Source organism: Giraffa tippelskirchi, chromosome 10 (genome assembly GCF_054371585.1).
Source record: "Giraffa tippelskirchi isolate mGirTip1 chromosome 10, T2T-mGirTip1v1.2.pri, whole genome shotgun sequence".
Taxonomy (NCBI): Eukaryota; Metazoa; Chordata; class Mammalia; order Artiodactyla; family Giraffidae; genus Giraffa; species Giraffa tippelskirchi.
The window spans coordinates 79962610-79986757 of NC_137284.1; the positions used below are offsets into that span (position 1 = coordinate 79962610).

The window sequence follows — 24148 nt, forward strand, 5'->3', positions numbered from 1 at the left end:
GTTACTGGCTTAGCATTTTAATGAATATATTCGATCTCAGGACCCAGGTTAATCTAAAACTCTGAGAAAAAGAAAAAAAAGTGACACTAGTACATGGAAAAGGGAGTCTGAAATAGCCAGATAGGAGCTTTATCATTCTTGATAATCTGTATTATCAAAATTGAGGTGATCCCAACAGTGTACTAGCTCTAAAGCAGGAATCTAAGTTCATTTTTTAAAGTTTGGTAATTCATGTTGGAGATGAGTAAACGGGTCTACATTGCTTTACAAATTAATTAGCATATGTGTTCAATCAACAAATATCTATCACATTCCCAATGTGCAAGACACTCTCAAGGACAGTCGCTACTTTTTTAAAACCCCAAAATATAAGCTCTTGACTCATTTTCCTGGGGTTTTCCCCTTCTTATAGTTAGGGCTGCATGGTCTGTATTTGTTAGTATTTAAGAAACTCCTCTAATTTTCTTTTTTAGGTAACAGATTTACATGGTTCAAAATTTAAAGCTAATGGTGAAGCCTACTTTCCCCTCTAGTTCCCCAGTCACCTAGATCCATTTCATGGAGGTAAAGAATGCTGTTGATTTATCATGCCTCCTTCCAGTTACTTTATGTATTTGTAAGAAAATATATATTCCTCCCTGGGGCTTCAGACAGTAAAGAATCTGCCTGCAATGCAGGAGACCTGGGTTGGATTCCTGGGTTGGGAAGATCCACTGGAGAAGGAAATGACAACCAACTCTAGTATTCTTGCCTGGAGAATTCCACCCACCGAGGAGCCTGGAGGGCTACAGTTCATGGGGTTACAAAGAGTTGAACACAACTGAGTGACTTAACACAGATCACTCCCTGTTACATAGATTTTACAGAAATACTATCATACTACAAATACTGAATCTTATCTCAGTGGCTCCTTTACATTGCCGCAACAGCAAGATGAAGAGATACCATTTCAAGTGCATGACTGCAAGCCAGCCAACAGATAATAGCCAAGTCTTCAAGATGGGACCTGAGTTGGCTGGGTGGGAGTGGGGTAAAAAAGAAAGCCACTAGGCAGAGGCTTTTGTGCAAGAGGGAGAGTGGCTGAATTTAAGACTAGAGGAAAAGGCAAGGGCACATTTCACAAGGCCTTACAAATTCTTGGACTGTTTTAAATTGGGAAATGTAATTTACATTTTAAAAAGATCATTCAGATTGCAACATGGAGGACAGATAAGGGAGTAAGTCATGAGACAAGCAGTTGTCCAAGAAATGACTGTCACTTAGAATAGGTGGCAGAAATGAAAGGAAGGAGTCTGGACAGAGGATTTATTTTGGAGGCAGTGTTGACAGGATTTGCTGAAAGGAGATTAAGAAATGAGGAGCTATTTCGAGATGATTCCTAGGCTTCTGGCTTGAATAGCTGAGTTTTGGGGTACTAAAATATATTTTATTAAGTATTTTATTACTGTTAATATTAACAAATTAAGATATAAGGCACCCAAATAAAGATGTCAAGGTACCAGTTGGAAGCTGTTATTCAACAGGCAAGAATTAGATAATGATAAATGAATTAGTGGCATGCAAACTGTAAAGATAAGATTGACTAGAGAAGTTAAAAATAGCCCAGTATTACTGGAAAGTCAAGCAATACACAAACAAGTAAAGGAGACTGAGAAAGACCAGCCAGGATATAGGAGGAAAACAGATGTTTCAAGGAGCATTAAGTAGCAGACTGTTAAATACTGCTGTGAGGATAAGATGGAGAAGTGACTACTTGATTTGGCAATGCTTAGACACTGGTCATCTACTGGGATACAGAGAACTTTAAGTATAGAAGGTAATGCAAAACAGGTCTACAAGGTTCAGCTTTCAAGTTAAGTAGAGTGAACAGATACTACCGATGCTAGAGTCAAGATAGCTGTTATTTATAGGAGGAATACATCTGTATCTTAGCATGACTATTACACTAAGTGAAAAATACTGGTGAATAAATCAACTTATGAAAGTAAGGCACAAAGCTGAGTAATGTAGTGCTTTGTATTGTAATTCATTATGCATGAAACTATGCCTAAATTGAAAACCCATTCTCCATTTGGTTTATCAGGGAAATGTATCAGCAATACATCTAATATCAAATTCTGGGGGCAAATAAACACACACCATCATCCCATTTAGATCTTCCCTTCTTTCTCTAAAATGGGTTATACCATATATACTGTTTCATTTTACCAACTGTAAGTGAGAACTTGAAAGCAAAAAAATGTTTTCATTTTTAATTGGTGAAATGGCATTTTGGCATGCTTCCATCATTTGGGTGGCATCTGAAACAATACTTCAGTAAAATCAAGAGTACCTGAAATGTGGTACAAAACATTTATAATACTTACATGTACTTTACATTTAAATAAGAAATGTATTTGTTTACATTTATAGCTCCCAATGAACATGACCCTACTCAACGTAAAACCAAAAAACCCCCACTACTCTTGGATCTGTTATTTAACATACAATTTATGGAAATGACTCCTTCATTCTACTCCATTTCTGTATCCATGTCAAGTTTTTATTCATTGGATTATCTTAAACTAGTATTTCCATCAATTAAACCTAGGTAATTGTCCTGATTTACTAGGCAATTAAGTATCAAATCACTCTCTTGTGGGGACACACTGCTCCCTTCTCCTGGTGTGCACAAGGTTTTGTTCGTGCCCTCTAAGAATCTGTTTCCGCAGTTCTGTGGAAGTCCTTTAATCTAATCCCACTGGCCTCCAAAGTCAAATTCCCTGGGGGTTCTCAGATCCCCAGGTTGGGAAATCTGTTGTGGGTCCTAGAGCTTTCTTAACAGTGCAAGAATTTCTTTGGTATAATTGCTCTGCAGTTTGCGGGTCGTCTGCTCAGTGGCTCTGTGGTGGGACTGATGGCGACCTCCTGTAAGTGGATTTAAGCAACAGGCTGTGACTTGCCTGTGTGTCCAGGAGTCTAGGTCGACAGTTTGGCCTTAGGCCAAACAACAGGAAGGGAACACAGCCCTGCCCATCAACAGAAAATTGCATTAAAGATTTACTGAGCATGGAAAAGACCCTGATCCTGGGAAAGATTGAAGGCAGGAGGAGACAGGGAAAACAGAGGATGAGATGGGTTGGATGGCATCACCAACTCAATGGACATAAGTTTGAGCAAGCTCCAGTAGTTAGTGATGGACAGGGAAGTCTGGTGTGCTGCAGTCCATAGGGTCGCAAAGAGATGAACACAGCTGAGCAACTTAACTGAACTAAGTATCAAATCTTCTAAAAACTAGATCAAACCAAGAAAAGTGGCATTTCTTCCTAGTTTTGGGACGAGTTCTGCAGAAAAATGTCATTGATTCCCAAGCACACTACTCGAGTTTAAGGTGGGAAGGGCATCAAATAATAGCATAGATCACGAGAAGCAGAGCTAACACTTGCTGCCCCTTGAATCCTGGAGTTGTGATTCCACATTACAAGATGGGATGAGACTACATGGCATGAAAAATACTACAATAGTTTTATGGCGGGAAATCAGGCGAGCTACAGAACATAAAAGCACCAGAATTTTATTGGATGAGGCAAAGACTGAGAAACACTAGCTGAGACAAAGTTTCTGGCATAATCCAACTAGTAAGGCAGGTAAGGACACAGTTCGTTTTCAAATCTCTTTTCCTGTCCCAACATAAGAAAATCACTCATTTTACTCTTCTCTGTGTGATCTTCCAAACTTTTTGTGATGTTTATTGTTTTAAATAATACCTATTATATCTTTTGTAACTTTTTTGCACTTACTTTCCAATACTACTAGTTAACTTTTTCATAGCACTTTATTTGGGTAGAGTACCCACACTTATCTAAGCATTAACCTATTACTGAATATTTTTGTTTTCAAGGTCTTGCTCTTATAGATTCTGTATTGGCCACCATCAGACCTGGTGATAGATAACTAACACCTTAGGAAATGCTTATATGAGGATTTGCTTAGTAACATATAATAATTTGAAAAATGTTTTAAAATTTTTATTTTGAAAGAATGGAAAACCTGCTAAATACAAAGTCTTAGTGGAAGAGAATAGGTAACAAATTCCTACATCCTGAACACGGGTACAAAGAAGGATGTCAGAAAACAGACAACACCACAGAATAACATCTTAAATAATGATTTTATTAAAAATAGGAATGGGGAACACTTCATGGTTGATGTTGAGTGCTTTGAACTATGGTCCCAGGCCCCTGGGGATTTGTTCTTTATACTTTGTAGAAAGTGTGAGAAGCAGAGCTGTAAATGAACATAAGACATACTGAATTATGGTAGCTAACTAATGTTCATTATGGCTTTGTTTTAAGGTAATATAACTATATACCATAAAATGTCAATAAAGACATTACTGAGATTTATTATAATAGGCTTTAATTGTTTAAGATGTTGACTTCAATTACCAACCACTGGAAACAGTGACATTAGAGTAAAAGAAAATTACTTGGTAGTATCATTCATTTCATGGTGCACCACTTCATACCTCGTTTGGCAATATAATCATACCATTTATTAAAAAGCAAAAACATCTTTCACCCAGCGCATGATTTAAGAGCTAATATAATGTGTATTTGGCTACATTTTAAGATTTCGTCCATTCAAAACTGAGCCCTTTATGTAAAGCATCATGAGAAGCTCTTTAAAGGGAATATATTACATTATCACTTTAGAGTGTATCTAAATATAAATATCTAACCCTCCAGGTTTCTCTGTCCATGGGGATTCTCCAGGCAAGAATACTAAATATCATGGCTCAGCTCGTAAAGAATCTGCCTGCAATGCTGGAGACCTGGGTTCAATCCCTGGGTTGGGAAGATCTCCTGGAGAAGGGAAATGTACCCACTCCAGTATCCTGGCATGGAGAATTCCATGGGTATAGTCCATGGGGTCGAAAAGAGTAGGACACGACTGAGTAACTTTCAGGCTTCCCTGGTGGCTCAGAGTGTAAAGAGTCTGCCTGCAACGAGGGAGACCTGGGTTTAATCCCTGGGTTGGGAAGATCCCCTGGAGGAGGGCATGGCAACCCACTCCAGCATTCTTGCCTGAAGAATCCCGATGAACAGATGAGCCTGGAGTGTTAGGCCATGGGGTTGCAGAGCCAGTTTTGGGTTTCCCTTGTGGCTCAGCTGGTAAAGAATCCACATGCAATGTGGGAGGACCTAGGTTTGATCCCTCAGTTGGGAAGATCCCCTGGAGAAGGGAAAGGCTACCCACTGCAGTATTCTGGCCTGGAGAATTCCACGGACTTTTGCTTTCACTTAGATTAAGTATATCAGTACACTGAAGCTGATTTTTAAACCACACTTCAACAGATACAAAACTACATGGATAGTAAATAAGTCTAATAAGCATTTCATTTGCTGCATTAACACCTAATGGTCAAAAAAGATTCTATTGACAATCAGGTGCTTGAAAGAATGGCCTGACGACAGGGTGCACACAACTAAAATGACAGCTTAAAAAAATGGGATAAGGTTAACATCCCTCCCATATACCCACCAAAAAACAAAAAAAACAAGTTAAATTGCTCATAAAGGGCTCTCCAGTGTGCTTTCTCATGACACCTTTCTGCTATTCAGTCATGGAATGGGATCTTTTCATAAACTTGAAAAAGAAGACACGATAATCAGGCTCCTTTTAAGTTTACCATTTACCTTTCTGAAATCAAAACAAAAACAAAGCTATTTGTGACTTCTATTACAAACATCCTCTTCACGAAAGGAAAAAAAAAATGGGAAATGATAGGAAAGCAAACAAATACCACATACATTTCATAACTCTATGTTATTAATCATACTTAAGACTCTTGGCAATAGGTTTTTCATTTTCTCAGGTCACTGCATATCATTTGAGGACAGAAAAGTCTTTGGAACTCAAAGCATTTAGAAGCATACCAATTCCTAAGGAATCCTTTTATATGAGGGGGGGATAAGTGCTAAAAATGCTGATGTTAAGAGAAACCTATTAAAAAAGAAAATTCCACTTTGAGAAAGCAGGCTAAGGCTGCTGCTGCTAAGTTGCTTCAGTTGTGTCCGACTCTGTGCGCCTCCATAGATGGCAGCCCACCAGGCTCCCCCGTCCACGGGATTTTCCAGGCAAGAGTACTGGAGGGGTTGCCACTGCCTTCTCCAAACAGATGCTACATATGATATTAAAAAACTAGAACTCTTCCTAATCACTGTTTTAAAGTTTTGATGTTTTTACAAGAAGACACACTTCCCAATCCCCTCAAAATTTTAACACCTACGTACCAGGCTGTAAAGTTCCAGACACTGGGTTCACATTAACTGATTCACTGTCACAAATGTTAACTTAAGCCAACGTTCTCAATGGAGCATGAAGAAAACAACTTTAAAACAATATTATTTTCAGGAAACACGTTTATTACAACATTAATAAAAATTAGGGTCTATAGTTGTTAGATAAAGTGAGCAGAAAGGCAAACATGCGGGAAAGGTAAGGTCTACTTTTGTTGTTTTCACTTCAATATTAATTACTAACATCTAGCTAACAAGTATCTCTCCTGCTGCGGTGGAGGTGAAATGAGATAAATTTTCTTCATCTTAAAAAAGCCTGTAAAAAGAAGAAAACTTGGCGGGGTGAGGGGGGAGACTATAAAGAGGACAACTACCTTTTTGGGGGGGGATAGAATTCTCTACCAGTAACCATTTCCCCAGCCATACTCGGCTTTCAAAGCTCAAATTCTAACCCCAATACTCATTTGTGACTGCTTCCCCTCAGATAATTCTAAAACCTGAACATTCAGAGAAAAATGTTTATATAGCATATATTTATTCATATAATTGCTTAAACTATGGACTTAGAAGTTCTATATAGGTATGCAATGCCCAGTACTTACTGATTAACTGTTGATGAAGACAGGGCAATAGCATTTTGGCTCCACCATCTAGCTCAACTGCAATCAATTTAAGAGATTCACGGAGAATATGCTGGTTCTAGATCAGTCTCAAAAAGCATATTTTGGGGTGAGCCTATCAACTAAAATAGTAAAAAAAAAAAAAAAAAATTAGCTTGTTTGGTGGCACATTAAAGTACTTAGTATATGGGGGTTCAAATAAGATTATCACAAAACAAGAAATGCACTTCTTCATTACACGTAATTTCAGAAAGGATCAAGGTATTTTCTGTCCCTTGTGAATGGGACAAATTTTACAGTCTGACAACTTTTGTAACGATAAGGAACGTAAACAATATTTTCCTGAACCTTAACTAAGCCTCTAAATCTTAACCTAATAAATGAATCTTACCACTACAGCCATCATAGTAAAAAAGCTAAGTTTTTGCTGTAACATCACCACAGTTTTCAAACGTTCAAGTGATGGTAAACTATTCACATCACTAAATAAATATTTTAAAAATGCAGTGGTACTCCGTTATTTGAAACACAAATTTAAGACCACAGCTCAAAGGAAAAAAATCGGAAGTAATGGGAAAATATGAAAATCCTTCACTAAAACATTTTTCTGTTTGTAAAACTTTCAACACAATGCAAGAAATGTTCTACTTCAACTGGAGTTTAAAAGCTATAAATGGTTCTTTCGTGAATTCGAAGCAAAGGTAAAATCAGTGAAGATAAAACATTTCCAAATGGTATTATTCTAAGTTTAAAATACTGAATATTAGAAAGTAATCCTACAGACTTCGCATTTTGTCAAATATCCCAACGAGTAGCCTCACCTACTGTCAGAAAGAAGGTGCACAACAATGAATCAAAGTTACGAGAAAATAGCCATTGGATTTGAATTTCTAAATTCAATCAGGGAAACAAAGTCCTTTTACATTTCATGGACTTATGACCTCTCCTTATTTACACCAAATTATTTTTATTATAAAAGCATATGCTCTATCGTTCAACTGCATTAAACAGCATTTCGTCACTTATACCCTCAAATCTACGCCGCAGATTCACTTAAGATTCTCAAAGTCTATTTCAAAGGACGAAGATTACAAATTTTAAAAAACTTCCTCGAATCTCGGCAAAACACAATTCCTATTTCGCAGGCGCATTTTCCTGTTTTCCGTCGGTTTAGGATTGTCTCCCCGCACTCCAGGTCCCATCTTTCCCTTTTCTAAAAGACTCAGGCTGACAACCTGAGTTGTTCGGCCAGCAACCCCGATTCCCTCCGCCTGGGCCATCAACAGCTGAGCGAGAGAGAACCCCAAAAGATGGGAGATTTGAAGACACAAAAAGGTACGAGGAAAAAACGAGGTACGGTGGGGTGGGGCGAGACCCGCCCCAATTCTCTGAATCTCATCCAAGCCCACCTCTCCTTCACTGGACCCAAAAACCCCGAAAAAATAACAAAAACGTAAGAAAGGAACCCCCCCCCACCCCGCCCCCAGAAAGCTAGGAAGGCTTCCTTACTTTCCGTGTTCCCGGGCCCGATTCTCTAGCCAAGCTCTCGGCCCACCCCACCCCCAGGGGTCCCGGCGCCATTTAGCTCCTCCAAAGCCGCCATTTTCCGCCCCCGCCGGATCGCTAGCTGTGCCTCGGCGGCAACTCGCTATCCTGTTCTGCAGCCCACGCTACCGCCGCAGGCCCTGCCCCGAAAAGGAGGCCCTGGCCTGAGCTTGCGGGAATGGCAGCTTCGGCGTCACGAAGGCCCAGCTCCTACCCCGCCCGCGGTGCCCGAGCGCCGGCAGCTGGTGCCGGCCGGCGGGAGCAGGCAGGCAACAAGGGGGCCGGACAGACTCCACTGGGCGGAGCGGCCCTGGCGGCGGTTGGGACCTGAAGGTTCTATCGCACTTACTTCCTGTTTTGGGTCCGGGCACTTTGGAAGAACCAGGATGGAGGCTCCAAAAAATACCAGGATGGAGGAAGCAGCCACGGGCAAGAGTGGCTGCAGCTGGAGTGAGCGAGCGCGACGAGCCACCGGAAACGGAGCTACGGCCGCGCCCCGCCCCAAGTCCCCGCACGCTCCCCCGCCCGGCCTCCTCTCCCTGGGGTTGGCCCTGAGCGCCGGCTGTTGCGTCACTTCCGGCCAAGTCGTCGCGCCAAAAAGGGTCTCTGGATATTGGAGCTTCGGTCTCTGTCAGAGTAGGGGTTGTTGTCTGCTGTTTTCCTTACCTCCCACTAGGAAATTTAAGTACTGACTTTCTCGTTACTGATACTGTGTAGGAGGACCGTCTTTCTTCGGCGCAGCTGTGATTCTTTTGGCCCGGGGACCGTTGCCCCTCGCGAGCCGACTTTCGTAATTACCTAGGGCTACAGAACGGAGGGAGCCGCGGTGTGGAACTGCTTGAAAGTGGGCTCTGGATGCAGAGGAAGGCCGGGAATTGTGTGTGTGGTTCTTCTGACGGGGTCTGCCCTGCTTTAGGCGCGTAGACACGTTACCTGTTGAGCATGTAATGCAATTCTTGGTTAAATGTATGTGAGTGTAGGAAGATGGTGGTCTGCAATGCACAGTACGCCTTATAAAGCCCGGCCCTGACACGCTGGTTGCTCGTTAGCCGGGGAGCTCTCGGAGTCATTAACCTGCCAGAGAACCGACCCGGCAGAAATTTTTGTTTTGAAAAAATTTCGAAGATGAGTGGTCGGAACCCTGTTACAACTTGTGATTCTGACCTCATTCTACTTGTTTATAAAACTGTTTTATTGTGCCCTGCTTTTCTCTCACTAGGGGTATGAGAGGAGTTCAGAAATGAGATTTGAGAAATTTCTTGCGTCCAATAAGTATATGTGGACTTCCACTACATGGTCACAGTGGAAATGTGGTCAGCATCAGTTGTAAAGGTCAAATGAAAGCTGTCAAGATGTGAATATATACGTCTTGAATTGAACTTAACTAATCAAGTCAATACTTACTTTCTTTTCCTCTATTTTTCGCTTTTTAAAAAAATTTGTTTTATACAACTCTGGTTTCTTTTGAATACAAGATATAGTTGAAAGACTTCGTGGAAGTGACACTAATTCTTTGATGAAAGGGGAAGAAACTATACACAGAAATGGGTTTAGATAGATAAATATTTATTTAGATTTTAAGCCAAAGATACATAAGTTTTACCAGTAGTCCACATTATCTTTTCTTTGGGATAACGTTCTCACTCATAAATGTTGCATTTCATAAAAAAAGTGGAAAACGAGATACCGTCGTACACCGATTAGAAGTGCTAACATCCAAAACACCAAGTGCTGATGAGACTTTGGAATACTAGGGAACTCTCATTCATTGATTGAATGCAAAAATGGTACAGCTACTATGGAAATCTTTTTGGTGGCTTCTACAGAACAAAGCATATTCTTACCCTGTGACCATTAATTACTTCTTGATATTTACCCGGAATAGTTGAAACTTTATGTCCTCATAAAAACCTGCATATGAACATTTATACCAACTTCGTTGTAACTGCCAAACTTATAAGCAACCAGGGTATGCGTCAGTAAGTAAATGGATAAACTGGTACATTCGTACAATGGAATATTATTTAGTGCTAGAAAGAAATGAGCTGCCCATGTAAAGACACAGGAATGAAGAGACATGGGGGAATCTTAAATGTATACCTCTAAGTGAAAGAAGTCTATCTGAAAAGACTACATATTGAATGATTCCAACTATCTGACATTCTGAAAAGGGGGAAACTATGGAGTTAAAAAGATCAGTAGTTGCCAGGATTTGAGGGCAGAGGAAGTGAAATAGGCCGAGCACAAGAGGATTTTTTTAAGGCAGCAAAATGATTCTGTTTAATGCTATAGCAGTAGATACATTGTGTTACGCATCTATTAAAACCCATAAAATGCGTAACACTTAGAATGTAGTAGTAGATACATCGTGTTATACATTTATCAAAACCCATAGAACATAACCTGTGGACTTAGGTTGTTAATGGCATGTCAGTGTTGGTTCATCCTTTGCAATAAATGTACCACTCCCATGGGGGATGTTGATAATGGGGGAGACTATTCATGTATAACGTAAGGAATGTGTGGGAAGTGTCTGTACCTTCCCCTCAATTTTGCTGTGAATCTTAAATGGTACCACACAAAAATAAGGTCTAGTTTAGAAGTTTAAAAAAAAAAAAAACGAACTGAGTTTGGACAAGGTTAGATAACATTTTTTGAGTGCTTATGTATCATTTAAGTGATTTCCATATATCAAATGCATTTAACATTCACCAGTGCCAAAGCTTCAGTATAGTTATTGTAAATGATTCCTATTTTGGAGAAGGATCAAATAAGTGAAGGAATGTGTCCAAGGACACACAGTACATAAGTGGCAGAGTCAGAATAGAAGCCTCAGCTCCAAGCCCATGCTCTTAACTATCCTCTTGCAGCTCAAAAAGTACATGTTGGCAAGTCTTTTTATAATGAAAAACTATTAAAACCAGTTTCCAGATTCTTTACTAAACTGGAAGAAGGATATGTTTGACCATTTTTCAAAAATAAGTGTCAGGAGCAGCATTTTATTGCCTCTAACTTTATTACCAATTTGTGGTAATCTCTGCATTCCCTGTGGTTATGGCAGGTGTCAGTTTTTAAATGAGTACATAACTGTAGGTAACCAACACCGTGAGGCAGGCTCTTGTGGTACAGATGTTGAAGTCAGATCCAAGTGTGAATCTTGACTATACTGTTTAGTAGTGGATATGGTACTACACATCTCTAAGCTTCACTGAGCTTTTGAAACGTGGAGATACTAAAATCTACCAGAATGATGTAGGTAGAATGCTTTGCACAGAGCCTGTCATATGTTTTAAGCACTTAAAATGGAAGATAATAAACCTCTGAATCAGAAAAGCAATTAAATTACTGAAAGTAGAGTTCTAATGAGATAATAATTGTGTGTATAAAATTGTTAACATTATCATTTAGGAATCGGTTCTTAATTAGCTACATTTTCCACAAAGCATAACCATATAGGATTCGTTTAGGCTGAGGCATAAGACAGTGGTATCTAAATTATAATTGCTGCCCATTCTCTCCTGAAAAATGTTAGGTTAGTCTGCATTTAGCTGTTAAGTCCCTAAAAAAGTCAAGTTCATTCTCGTAATTTTTCCTTTCTGGGCGAGTTTCCTTCCTAACTACCTTTCCTCAAGGTCAATTGGTATTTACTTTGGGAAAACAAGTGTATTTTAGTATCAGTTTAACCCATAGCTTTAAAAGTAAATCTATAGTAGTAACATCTCTTTAACTTGCCTTATCAATGTAAGATTATCCATAACATAATTTTAAACCTGGAGAAACTTTCTGCAATTAGAATTCTAGATGTTTCATACCTCACTATTTAGTAGTACCTAGAGAATGCATGAGAGTTTTACTATTATCCTGCTGCTGCTGCTGCTGCTAAGTCGCTTCAGTCGTGTCCTACTCTTAGCAACCCCATGGACTACAGCCCACCAGGCTCCTCCATCCATGGGATTTTCCAGGCAAGAGTACTGGAGTGGGGTCCCATTGCCTTCTCCGTTACTATTATCCTAGTATTTACCTAATTAGAAATTTTTGTAGAAAAATCTGGAGAAATAGTTTTTTCACAAACAGAAGGTATTATAAAAGTATAGGACACTTATGGTATTTACTGCATTTGCTAGTTATGATTAACTCTGTTGGACTCCATATTTTTTATAACACTTTCATGAACCTCATCAGCCATAGAATATTGATGAAATGACCTTTCCTTTTTGAAAGGTTAGTAGGTTGGTATGTTAATACAAAAATGGTTCAAATACTGAGAAGCAAATTCTACTGTTTCATGATTATCTTGTGTTCTGGATGTCATGATTCAGGAAAGACATGTTTGCAATAACTTTTGTTTAAATGAAAAATATTATTACTGAGTAGCCCATTTTCTTTCTACACAGTCTCTTGAGGTCTGCTAATACAACTGATGTATATACATTGGAAGGCCTTCAAGAATTTCTGGTGAGCTGATGGGAATGCCTATGCTAATAGAGAAATGAGCAAACTGTCCCTAGGCCCACACATCAGACCCTTCCAAGTCCTCTTCTGTCTCAGATTTTGTCGTCTAGGTCTTTCTGTGGGGCTTAGGGCACTCTGTCTCATAACTCCTTCCTAACCTCCAGTTGTGGCAGTGTCTCATCTCTATACTTTTAATCTCTCAGCCTGGTTACCACCACTCCATATCCTCTTCACTTCATTTTCTTTTGCAGTAGGTCTTTACTGAGGCCTTTTAATGGGACATTAGCAAAAATTCAGGAGAAGGCAATGGCACCCCACTCCAGTACTCTTGCCTGGAAAATCCCATGGATGGAGGAGCCTGGTAGGCTACAGTCCATGGGGTCGCTAAGAGTCGGACATGACTGAGCGACTTCACTTTCTTTTTTTTTTTTTTTAATAAATTTATTTATTTTACTTGGGGGCTAATTACTTTACAATATTGTAATAGTTTTTGCCATACATTGACAAGAATCAGCCATGGGTTTACATGTGTTCCCCTTCCCGAACCCCCCACCCACCTCCCTCCCCCTCCCATCCCTCTGGATCATCCCACTGCCCCGGCCCCGAGCCCTTGTCACATGCATCGAACATGGAATGGTGCTCTGTTTCACATATGACAATACACATGTCTCAATGCCATTCTCCCAGAACGTCCCACCCTCACCTTCTCCCTCAGAGTCCATAAAATTGTTCCATGCATCTGTGTCTCTCATTCTGTCCCGCATATAGGGTTATCGTTACCATCTTTCAGATTCCATATATATGCATTAGTATACTGTATTGTTGTTTTTCTTTCTGGCTTACTTCACTCTGTATAATGGGCTCCAGTTTCATCCATCTCAGTAGACGGACATGACTGAGCGACTTCACTTTCACTTTTCCCTTTCAGGCACTGGAGAAGGAAATGGCAACCCACTCCAGTATTCTTGCCTGGAGAATCCCAGGGACGGCGGAGCCTGGTGGGCTGCCGTCTATGGGGTCGCACAGAGTGGGACACGACTGAAGCGACTTAGCAGCAGCAAAAATTCATTCCTCTTCCACTTAGGAGAATGGAGAACTTCAGATCCTCCCAGCAAATGAGAATAAAAGTTTTCATTCTGTCCTTGAGAATTCTGTGGGGAAAACAAAACAGAAACAATTAAATTACTTTACTAAAACTGGGAGAGTGTTTGTACCCAGATTCAAGTATCTGTTCCTTTATAGTCTGGCTTTGAAGGGAGAGGGACAATATATTGGCAAACTAATCAGCAATTTCCAGTTTGGTAAATTCTAAAAAGGATACAAATGGAGTGCTCTGAAGGTGAACTTCATGTAGGGAGTTCCAGGTTGGCCTTTCTCAGGAGACATTTCAGCAGAGACTGGAGAGGTGAGAAGGGGACAGGAGGGAGGAAGGCATCTGTCCAGCTAGTGTGGGAAAGAATGTATTTGTAAGGAAGCAGCTGGCCTATAATGTTTATAAGATGGTGAGAGCACAGTGCTGGTAAGTAATAGATTTGGTCTCTCACAGATGTTAACTAAGTTTAACCCCCTTCCTCTAAGGCTGGAGCTGGGCATGTGCCCAGAGGTAGCTGGACCATCTGCTGCCTCTGCTTTGTGTTACAGCTTCAGTTTTACAACACCTAGTACAGTACTTTAACTTAGCTGCTGCTGCTGCTAAGTCGCTTCAGTCGTGTCCCACTCTGTGCAGCCCCATAGACGGCAGCCCACCAGGCTCCGCTGTCCCTGGGATTCTCCAGGCAAGAATACTGGAGTGGGTTGCCATTTCCTTCTCCAATGCATGAAAGTGAAAAGTGAAAGTGAAGTGGCTCAGTCGTGTCCGACTCTTAGCGACCCCATGGACTGCAGCCTACCAGGCTCCTCCGTCCATGGGATTTTCCAGGCAAGAGTACTGGAGTGGGTTGCCATTGCCTTCTCCACCCTTAACTTAGCAGACACTTAAAATGTTTGATGTGTTCAGAGATACTTGTATCTTAAACCTGAAGATCAGAAATCAGATCAGAAATCTAGCCATTTCTGTTCTTTGGCACATGCTAGCCATTTTATGCTCAAACTTCTTCAAATGAGGCTTCAGCAGTACGTGAACCAAGAACTTCTAGATGTACAAGCTGGATTTAGAAAAGGCAGAGGAATCAGAGATCAAATTGCCAACATTTGTTGGATCATAGGGAAAGCAAGGGAAATCCAGAAAAACATCGGGTTCATTGACTGTGCTAAAGCCGTTGACTGTGTGGATCACAACAAACTGTGCAAAGTTCTTAAAGAGATGGGAATACCAGACCATCTTACCTGTATCCTGAGAAACCTGTATGCAGGTCAAGAAGCAACAGTGAGAACTAGACATAGAACAACAGACTGGTTCCAGATTGGGAGAGAAGTACCATAAGGCTGTATGTTGAATGAGAGTCACTCAGTTGTGTCCGACTCTTCGTTACCCCATGGACTGTACAGTCCACGGAATTCTCCAGGCCACAATGCGGGAGTGGATAGCCATTCCCTTCTCCAGGGGATCTTCCCAACCCAGGGATTGAACCTGGGTCTTCCCGCATTGCAGGAGGATTCTTTACCAGCTAAGCCACAAGGGAAACCCAAGAATACTGGAGTGGGTAGCCTATCCCTTCTCCAGTGTATCTTCCCGACCCAGGAATTGAACCAGGGTTTCCTGCATTGCAGACGGATTCTTTACCAACTGAGCTATCAGGGAAGCCTGTCACCCTGATTATTTAACTTATATGCAGAGTACATAATGTGAAATGGAGGGCTGGATGAATCACAAGCTGGAATCAAGATTGCCTGGAGAAATAACAACCTCAGATATGCATATGATATCACTTTAATGGCAGAAAGTGAAGAGGAACTAAAGAGCCTCTTGAGGGTAAAAGGGAAGAGTGAAAAGGCTGGCTTACAACTCAACATTCAAAAAACTAAGATCATGGCATCTGGATGGCAAGTAGATGGGGAAATAGTGGAAGCAGTAACATTTTATTTTCTTGGGCTCCAAAATCACTGCGGCTGGTGACTGCAACCATGAAATGAAAAGACACTTTCTCCTTGAAAGGAAAGCTATGACAAACTTAGCATATTAAAAAGCAAAGACATCACTTTGCCAACAAAGGCCAGTATAGTCAAAGCTATGGTTTTCCCAGTAGTCATGTACAGATGTGAGAATTGGACCATGAAGTTCAGTTCAGTTCAGCTGAGTTGCTCAGTCATGTCCGACTCTTTGTGACTCCATAGACTGCTGCATGCCAGGCTTCCTTGTCCATCACCAACTCCCAGAGTTTACTCAAACTCATGTCCATTGAGTTGGTGATGCTGTCCAACAATCTCTTCCTCTGTCTTCCCCTTCTCCTCCTGCCTTCAGTCTTTCCCAGCATCAGGGTCTTTTCCAGTGAGTCAGTTCTTCGCATCAGGTAGCCAAAGTATTGTAGTTTCAGCTTCAGCATCAGTCCTTCCAATGAATATTCAGGACTGATCTCCTTTAGGATGGACTGGTTGGATTTCCTTGCTGTCCAAGGGACCCTCAAGAGTCTTTTCCAACACCACAGTTCAAAAGCATTAATTCTTTGGCACTCAGCTTTCTTTATAGTCCAACTCTCACATCCATACATGACTACTAGAAAAGCCATAGCTTTGAGTAGGTGGACTTTCGCTGGCAAAGTAATGTCTCTGCTTTTTAATATTCTGTCTAGGTTGGTCATAACTTTTCTTCCAAGGAGCAAGCGTCTTTTAATTTCATGGCCGTAGTCACCATCTGCAGTGATTTTGGAGCCCCAAAAGACAAAGTCAGTCACTGTTTCCACTGTTTCCCCATCTATTTGCCATGAAGTGATGGGACTGGATGCCATGATCTTCGCTTTCTGAATGTTGAGCTTTAAGCCAACTTTTTCACTCTCCTCTTTCACTTTTATCAAGGGGCTCTTCAGTTCTTCTTTGCCTTCTGCCATAAGGGTGGTGTCATCTGCATATCTGAGGTTATTGATATTTTTCCTGGCAATCTGGATTCCAGGTTGTGCTTCCTCCAGCCCAACGTTTCTCATGATGTACTCTGCATACAAGTTAAATAAGTAGCATAACAATATACAGCCTTGACGTACTCCTTTCCTGGTTTGGAACCAGTCTGTTGTTCCATGTTCAGTTCTAACTGTTGCTTCTTGACCTGTATACAGATTTCTCAGGAGGCATGTCAGGTGGTCGGGTATTCCCATCTCTAAGAATTTTCCACAGTTTGTGGTTATCCACACAGTCAAAGGCTTTGGCAGAGTCAATAAAGCAAAAGTAGATGTTTTTCTGGAATTCTCTTGCTTTTTCGATGATCCAGCGGATGTTGGCAATTTGATCTCTGGTTCCTCTGCCTTTTTGAAATCCAGCTTGATTGTGAAGGCTGAGTGCTAAAGCATTGATGCTTTCAAATTGTGGTGCTGACGAAGACTCTTGAGAATCCCTTGGACTACAAGGACATCAACCCAGTCAATCCTAAAGGAAATCAACCCTGAATATTCATTGGAAGGATTCAGCTGAAGCTGAATCTCCAATACTTTGGCCACCTGATGCAAAGAGCTGACTTATTGGAAATAAGACCCTGATACTGGGAAAGATTGAAGACAAAAAAAGAAGACGGGCAGCAGAGGATGAAATGGTTAGATAGCATCACCATTTCAATGGGCATTAATCTGAGCAAACTCCAGGAGATAGCAAAGGACAGGGAAGTCTGGCGTACTACAGTCCCTGGGATCACAGAGTCAGACATTTAGTGACTGAACAACAACAACAATTCTTTGGTGGGAGAGCTCAGTCTTTTTTCAGATAGTGTCACTACTTAGACAACTCTGGAATAAAACAAATGTTACCTTTATAATTACTTACTTAGAAAGAGGTTATTTGAACAAGATATCACATGTTTGGCATTATTCTAAACTTTATTACCCAAATCTTGTCCATCTAGTTGCAGCATTTCAAGGATAGGAGTGTTCCATTTTAACCAGCAGATGTCCTTATTGTTCAGCAAGATTTTTTTTTTCTCCTTTCCAGACAAGTAGCTACAAGAGTAGATGGAAATTCTGTGGCTTGAATTTGTTAGTGATAAGCTGTGGTAGACAATTGACAAGCCTCAAGAATAATGAAACCAAAGGGATTATGCTTTGAAATTCAAATGTGAAAGGCCCTCTAGCATTTGAGGACTAATTGATTAATTCTCTTCTCTTTTATTCAATGTATCTCTAATTCCCTTGCACAGAATGTGCAATGACAGAAGGAAATAGGGAACTTGCGTAACCTTTATAGCTTTCAAGAGTTTGCATGTTTGTGATACACCCATTCCTTCCTTTCATTGAGCCGACCTTCGTGAGCCTGTCCTTTGTGATGAGCCCTATCCAAGGCATAGAGAACAGGAATGTGGCAGAGATCAAGAGAGACAAGGTATTAAGGGGCTTACAAAATACTAAGTTTTTTTTTTCAATGTGTCTTTGTACAAAACAAATTTACTAAATTATTTCAATTGCCCATGGAACTTGCTCATAATTATCAACTTAATGAAAGATTGAGACAAAATATGAATCAAATCACTTGGTATCCTCAGATTGCTCTAAATTGCAGATATTAGGAAAGATGGACCGTTCTTCATTGGTCTTGCTTAGTCAAAGCACTCTGAAAAATATCTGACAAATAGTAGATTTTCAGAAGTGTCAGATATTATTATTTGTGTTTATCCATTATAACAGAAAAGGATAAAAAGCAGAAAGAGATTTTTTGCCTTATTTGAATGTTGAGTAGGATTTGTTAGAACAACAATTCTATTTCAATGAATACCTTTTAAAACTTTGTGTTTCATAATGGCAGTCTATTGCTGAAAGGTATGAAAAGGGATATTTTAAGTTCCATTGTTTTAAGTCTTTTGTTTTTTTTAAACTCCTTCTTGGAATTTGGTCTGTTTTCATGTTTCTGGGCAAAGTGTTTTAAGCACTAGAAAAAGTGATATGGCTTCTTACTTAAGGGTTCACTGGATACCTTTAATATACATGTAACAGAAATGTATAGATACATGCAAGCTAAAGGTTTTCCTTGACCTGAAATTGTTACAGGCAAAGTCTAAACCCAATAGGAAACACTATTTCTTAAGTAAGCTATTTCTTTTCCCAATTACCTGAACTATCAGCCTAGTCTTATAATATGTACTTAATTTAAGAAAATCTACATTATATATATATTTAAATTTTACTTTATTGAAATATAGTTGATTTACAATGTTGTATTCTGTTGTATTTCTGTTGTGTATTTCAGCAAAATGATTCACACATTCTTTTTCATATTTTTTTCCATTATGGTTTATTGCAAGATGTTGAGTATAGTTCCCTGTGCTATATAGTGTCCTACTCTTTGCGACCCTATGGACTGTAGCCTGCCAGGCTCCTCTGTCCATGCTATACAGTAGAACTTTGTTTATTCATTCAATTAATAATAGTTTGCATTTGCTAATCCCAAAATCTCAATCCTTTCCCCACTTCCCCTCTCCCCTTTGGTGAATGCAAGTCTGTTCTCTATGTCTGTGAATCTGTTTCTGTTTCATAAACAATGTCTACCTTATATTAAATAAACCATAGTAAATTAAATTCCAGAGCATAATAACGTTTGTTATAACAATTGCACCTTAAGTGGACAGACCTGGTGAAGACATGTAATATATAATAGTTAATTTAATGAAATTGGGAATAACAGGATTCTGTGTTCAGACTTGAGAATATTATTATTATATATAATCATATAATTGTAGCCTCTACAGCTCTATTTATTTTAGCAAACCTAGGGTAAGAAAGATATGTGGCTGCGGCAGGAGAGTATCACTAAAATCTTTTTCCTGTGTCTATGTTTCTTACCAGAAGTTTACATTTATGCTGAATTTTGGTCTGTGTTGGTTCAACCTGGTGTAGCAAGACATAAGTTTCTTACAGCCATTGTCCAGAGGTGAAACTCCTTTCTCTATTTCCATTGTAATTGGATAAGCTCATTTTTGTTGAACAAGAGCCCATTTTCACGTGATACTGCAGTCTTTTCTTTTTTTTTTTCCTTTGCCAAAGAGCCATCTGCTGTGGAGTCATTCTCTATTGAGAACACTCTTGATCGTGAGTCTGTAATAAATTTTCACACGAGTCTTGGCTGAGAAGGAACCCATGCTGCTTTACCATTGTAGACCAACTGCAGGAGGAATATATGATACAACAGTGTCTCATATATAATGTTATAAATAGCTTTGTTATTTGAAAAGATCATAGTAGGTATAGTATAAGCGGTATGTCTCTTGCAATGGGTAAAAATGAAAATAAGCCTAAAATTTCCTGCTTTTAGACCTTTCTTATGTCTCTCCTCACTGCAACTACAATTTTATAAAGTAATAAATCAAATGAAGCATTTAAAAATTAGATTTCCCTAGCATAGGAGGCTTATACCTGAAGGTAGAATAAAAAAAGTGACCAGGGTTTTCCTACCATTTCCATATTCACTTGGTAGGAAAATCTGATATTATATAGATAATTTATTTTTATTAAGTTTAAAGTAGAAATCAACATAGTTGACTTAACTTCTTTTTATTATTATTTAAACAAAAAGTTAAATTCAAGTCAATGAACTTTTTAAAAGTCATAGATTATTCACTATAGGTTTGCAATGAGTAAATCTATCATTTCCTCAGCAACAGGCCTTCAGAGACCTTCTCAGACTCTTAAGAGCTGTTCCTTCTACCCCCTCTTCAACAAATGACCTTTACCAGAGACTTTTAAGCATTAACTTCCTTGATAGCCTGCTGCCCCTACTCTGCCCCTTCTTATGTGCTCATCCGAGCTCATCCTAAACTCCTTTCCTCCAATCCTACAGATGTTCCTTCTCTTATTCAAGGCTAATCCATTCTTTTGTGCTTTATGATCTCATCTCCCTCCTGGGACTACGCTTATTCCTTCTTTTATGTTTTCAACCATTTTAGTCTAGCTTGTGCCTCCAAAAATGCCCCTGAAAATCATTAACAACCTCCACATTGCTAAATCCCTTGAAAATATTCTATCATTTAGCTTAATTTTCAGCAGCATTTGCTCCTGAAATGACTGCATTGTTCTTTGAGTACTCCTCGTTTCTTGACTTTGACATAAAATACTCTGAAATTCCTGCTACCTCTCAATTTGCTTCTTAGCTGGCCTGGCTGTTAAATTTCAGAGTTCTTCATGGTGACCTCATTCCCAGTGGCTACAGTTGCTCTCTATACACTGATGACTCTGCTCATCTGTTATTCAAATGCCTTTTTTTTTGGATGTGGTACTTGGCTTAAAATGTGGAAGGCTTACAATGTGGAAAATTGCATTTTCTAAAGATGGCTGTAATAGTATTTCCTATCCAAAATGTTCTTCATACAATACAATTTGCCACTCCTTTCATTAAGAGATGGAGGTGCATGACTCTTCCCTTTGACACTGGACAGGTTTTGTGGCTACTTTTTTGTGTGTGTTAAGACATAGCTTTTATTTCATCAGATATTTTATGCTTTTTCCTTAGTCTCTAATTGTCCTCCCACTGTTGTGTGACTACTTTTAACTGATAAAGAGTGCAGAAAGTGGTGCTATGTGACTTATAAAGATAGATTATAAAAGGCCTATCAGCCAACAAGTATTCAGCCATCATATGTTCAGTCCAGCTGCTATACAGTGATGGAGCCCAAACTAGCCCAGATAAACCACATAGAGAAGTACTGAGAACATAAAAAATGAAGGATGATTGGAGAGCCCCTAGCTGCTACAGCCTCCCCTCTTAACTAGTTATCTATTGCTGTGTAACAAATTAATTACCGCCAAAATGTAGTGGCTTAAAACAGCAAGCATTTATTATCTCCCAGTTTCTATGGGTCAGGAATTCAAGAGTGGCTTAGATGGGTGATTTTCTTAGGGATTCTCACGAGGTTACTATCAAGATGTTGACTGGGGCTTCAGTCCTCTGAAGGCTTCACTGAGACTAAAAGATCTAGTTCCAAGCAAGAGACTTCATTCCTGGCTGTTGGCTGGAGGCTTCAATTCCTACCATATTGACCTTTCCATAGAGCTGCTTAAGTGACCTCAAGCACAGGCCAACTGGCTTCCTGAAGAGCAAGTGACCCAAGAGTAAGGAAGCTGCAATGCTTTTAATGACCTAATTTCAGAGGTTACACATTGTCACTTCTATTTTGTTCCATTTATTAGAAGTGAGTCACTAAGGTAAACCCACACTTAAGGGGATAAGGATTGGGCTCCACATTTTGAAGGAATTTGTGGGCACCTTCCCACCATTATCTGACTGCAAAGGCATGCAACACCTGCAAGATGGAGCTGCATAGCCAACCTTTCCTAGAATTCTGATCCATAGAAGCTATGCTGCTGCTGCTGCTGCTAAGTCGCTTCAGTCATGCCCGACTCTGCGTGACCCCATAGAGGGCAGCCCACCAGGCTCCGCCATCCCTGGGATTCTCGAGGCAAGAACACTGGAGTGGGTTGCCATTTCCTTCTCCAATAGAAGCTATGAATAATAATAAAATGATGACTGTTGTTTGAAGCCTCAAAATCCCTTTTTTTCCTTCATATTCTTGGCTCTTAAATTCTGGATTTCAGTATTGTCTTGTAAATTTGTAAAAATCCATTCAAAAATTTAATTGACTTCTTTGTTCTCACCTGTAGGCATATTCTTCCTCTGAATCAGAGCATGGAAAACTATCAAAGCTGCCCTTATGATAAGGGAAGGATTAACAGGTGCAAGAAAGTGCAGGAAGGAACAGCAACCCACTAATAGTGCAAAGATATGATTATACTGAGGGATAATTAACCTTGATTTATATGTTGATAGTAAGCGGTATTTGATTTTACCTATCAATAAAAGTTTGCACAAAATATGTGTATATGTTATAGTTAATTATCTTTTTAGCTCTTTATTTGTGATAGATTTTGAAATTTGGGGGATGTGGAATGGATACCCAGGACTGGAATTCCAATTTGCACACTTGTACCATAGAAAATAGAGACTGAAGGAAAAATGTACCTGGGAATTACCAGTATTTTCAGGAGACAGGCAACTCAACAGAGTACATCCAAAGACTACAGAGATGCTTCTGGGTTTTAAAAGGCTGGAAGTAGAGTATCCACCTGACTCCTTTCCAGTGACAGGAAGAAAAGATAGTGGCATGAGGGCATGGAAGTGTTGGTAGAGCACAATTCAGAGATACTGAGTCCTTTCACAGAAGATTAAGGATTAAAAGGATTAGGATTTTGAAAATCCTATAGGTTAGAAACTAAAAAAATGTTGTTATATGTTACTTTCAACATATTTTAAAATATAGCCGATGCAAGCACTTGCAAGACATGGTGGTGCAGAAAAGGAATGTTGATGCAATAGATATTCCCATATTTGTTATATTACTAATAATATGAAATATTCATAGAACTTACCTGAATTCTACATGTCATTAATCAATAACAAAAAGGTTACCTGAATCTAAAATCCCCAGTAGCTCATAGAGGGAAGAGTCATGTTTTGTGTTTCCTGATTGGCCAGACATTTTTGAACAGCTGTTCTCCCACAGCTTACATCAGAAGGATGAGAGTAACTTGTTCCAGGAATTTTTTTTCTGAGAGAGCCTTCTTATATTGTACCTGGTTAACATCTGGAAAATGACACATGGAGGCTCACATAATGCTCCCTGATGACTCTTGCTTTATGTTTATTTGGTTTTAAAGAAACTTTCTCCATGAGAACTTCTGCTGGTGATGAGGCCTATTCAGCAACGAATTATTTTGTAATCAGGCATGTTGCAATCTGTCATAAGTGCAGTTGTCCATCTGCTATGTCATTTCCACTGACATTATAAACTATAGTCCATTTGGACTCATTTGGAAAGACAGAAATTGGCTTGTTCATCCTGTTTACTGATGTCTCAGTGTCATTATGCAAAATGTGGCTAACAAGAAATTTAGGTGAAATTCTTAAAATCTTTGATGGATACATTTAGCCTACATTTCTGTTAAGAAAGTGATTCATACTTCATGTCTATTTCCAGTAGCTAAAACTAACACCATGTTATGCCTAATTAAAAGCTCTCTCAAATTGCTAACTTTATAGTTGCTATAAGCAGCACAATTAGAAAGTCTACACTGATTTTTTTTTTTTTTAAAGAAACCGTGTATTTTCAACCATGCTTTATCCTGCTCCTAGCAC

General features: G+C 39.6%; 1 protein-coding gene and 1 long non-coding RNA gene across 12 annotated transcripts in view; one reads left to right on the top strand and one right to left on the bottom strand.

Annotated features, from left to right (window-relative positions):
- The window catches only part of DMTF1 (cyclin D binding myb like transcription factor 1), a 47898-nt gene extending 39000 nt beyond the window's left edge, over window positions 1–8898 (bottom strand). For 3 of the 11 annotated variants that reach the window (XM_081536522.1, XM_081536514.1, XM_081536518.1), the window contains exons 1-2: window positions 8796–8898; window positions 6884–7023 (exon numbers count right to left, since the gene is read on the bottom strand). The gene's annotated coding sequence lies outside the window, so the exon portion shown is untranslated. Of the gene's footprint in view, window positions 1–6883; window positions 7024–8410 lie in introns of all 11 variants that reach the window. The other 8 variants (XM_081536523.1, XM_081536516.1, XM_081536520.1 and 5 more) reach the window with 3 other exon arrangements.
- A 7781-nt stretch (window positions 8899–16679) lies between these two features.
- Window positions 16680–22829, top strand: LOC145524394 (uncharacterized). The gene is made up of 2 exons (XR_014067462.1): window positions 16680–18352; window positions 22618–22829. It is a non-coding gene; the product is annotated as an uncharacterized LOC145524394 (long non-coding RNA).
- The last annotated feature ends 1319 nt before the right edge of the window (window positions 22830–24148 follow it).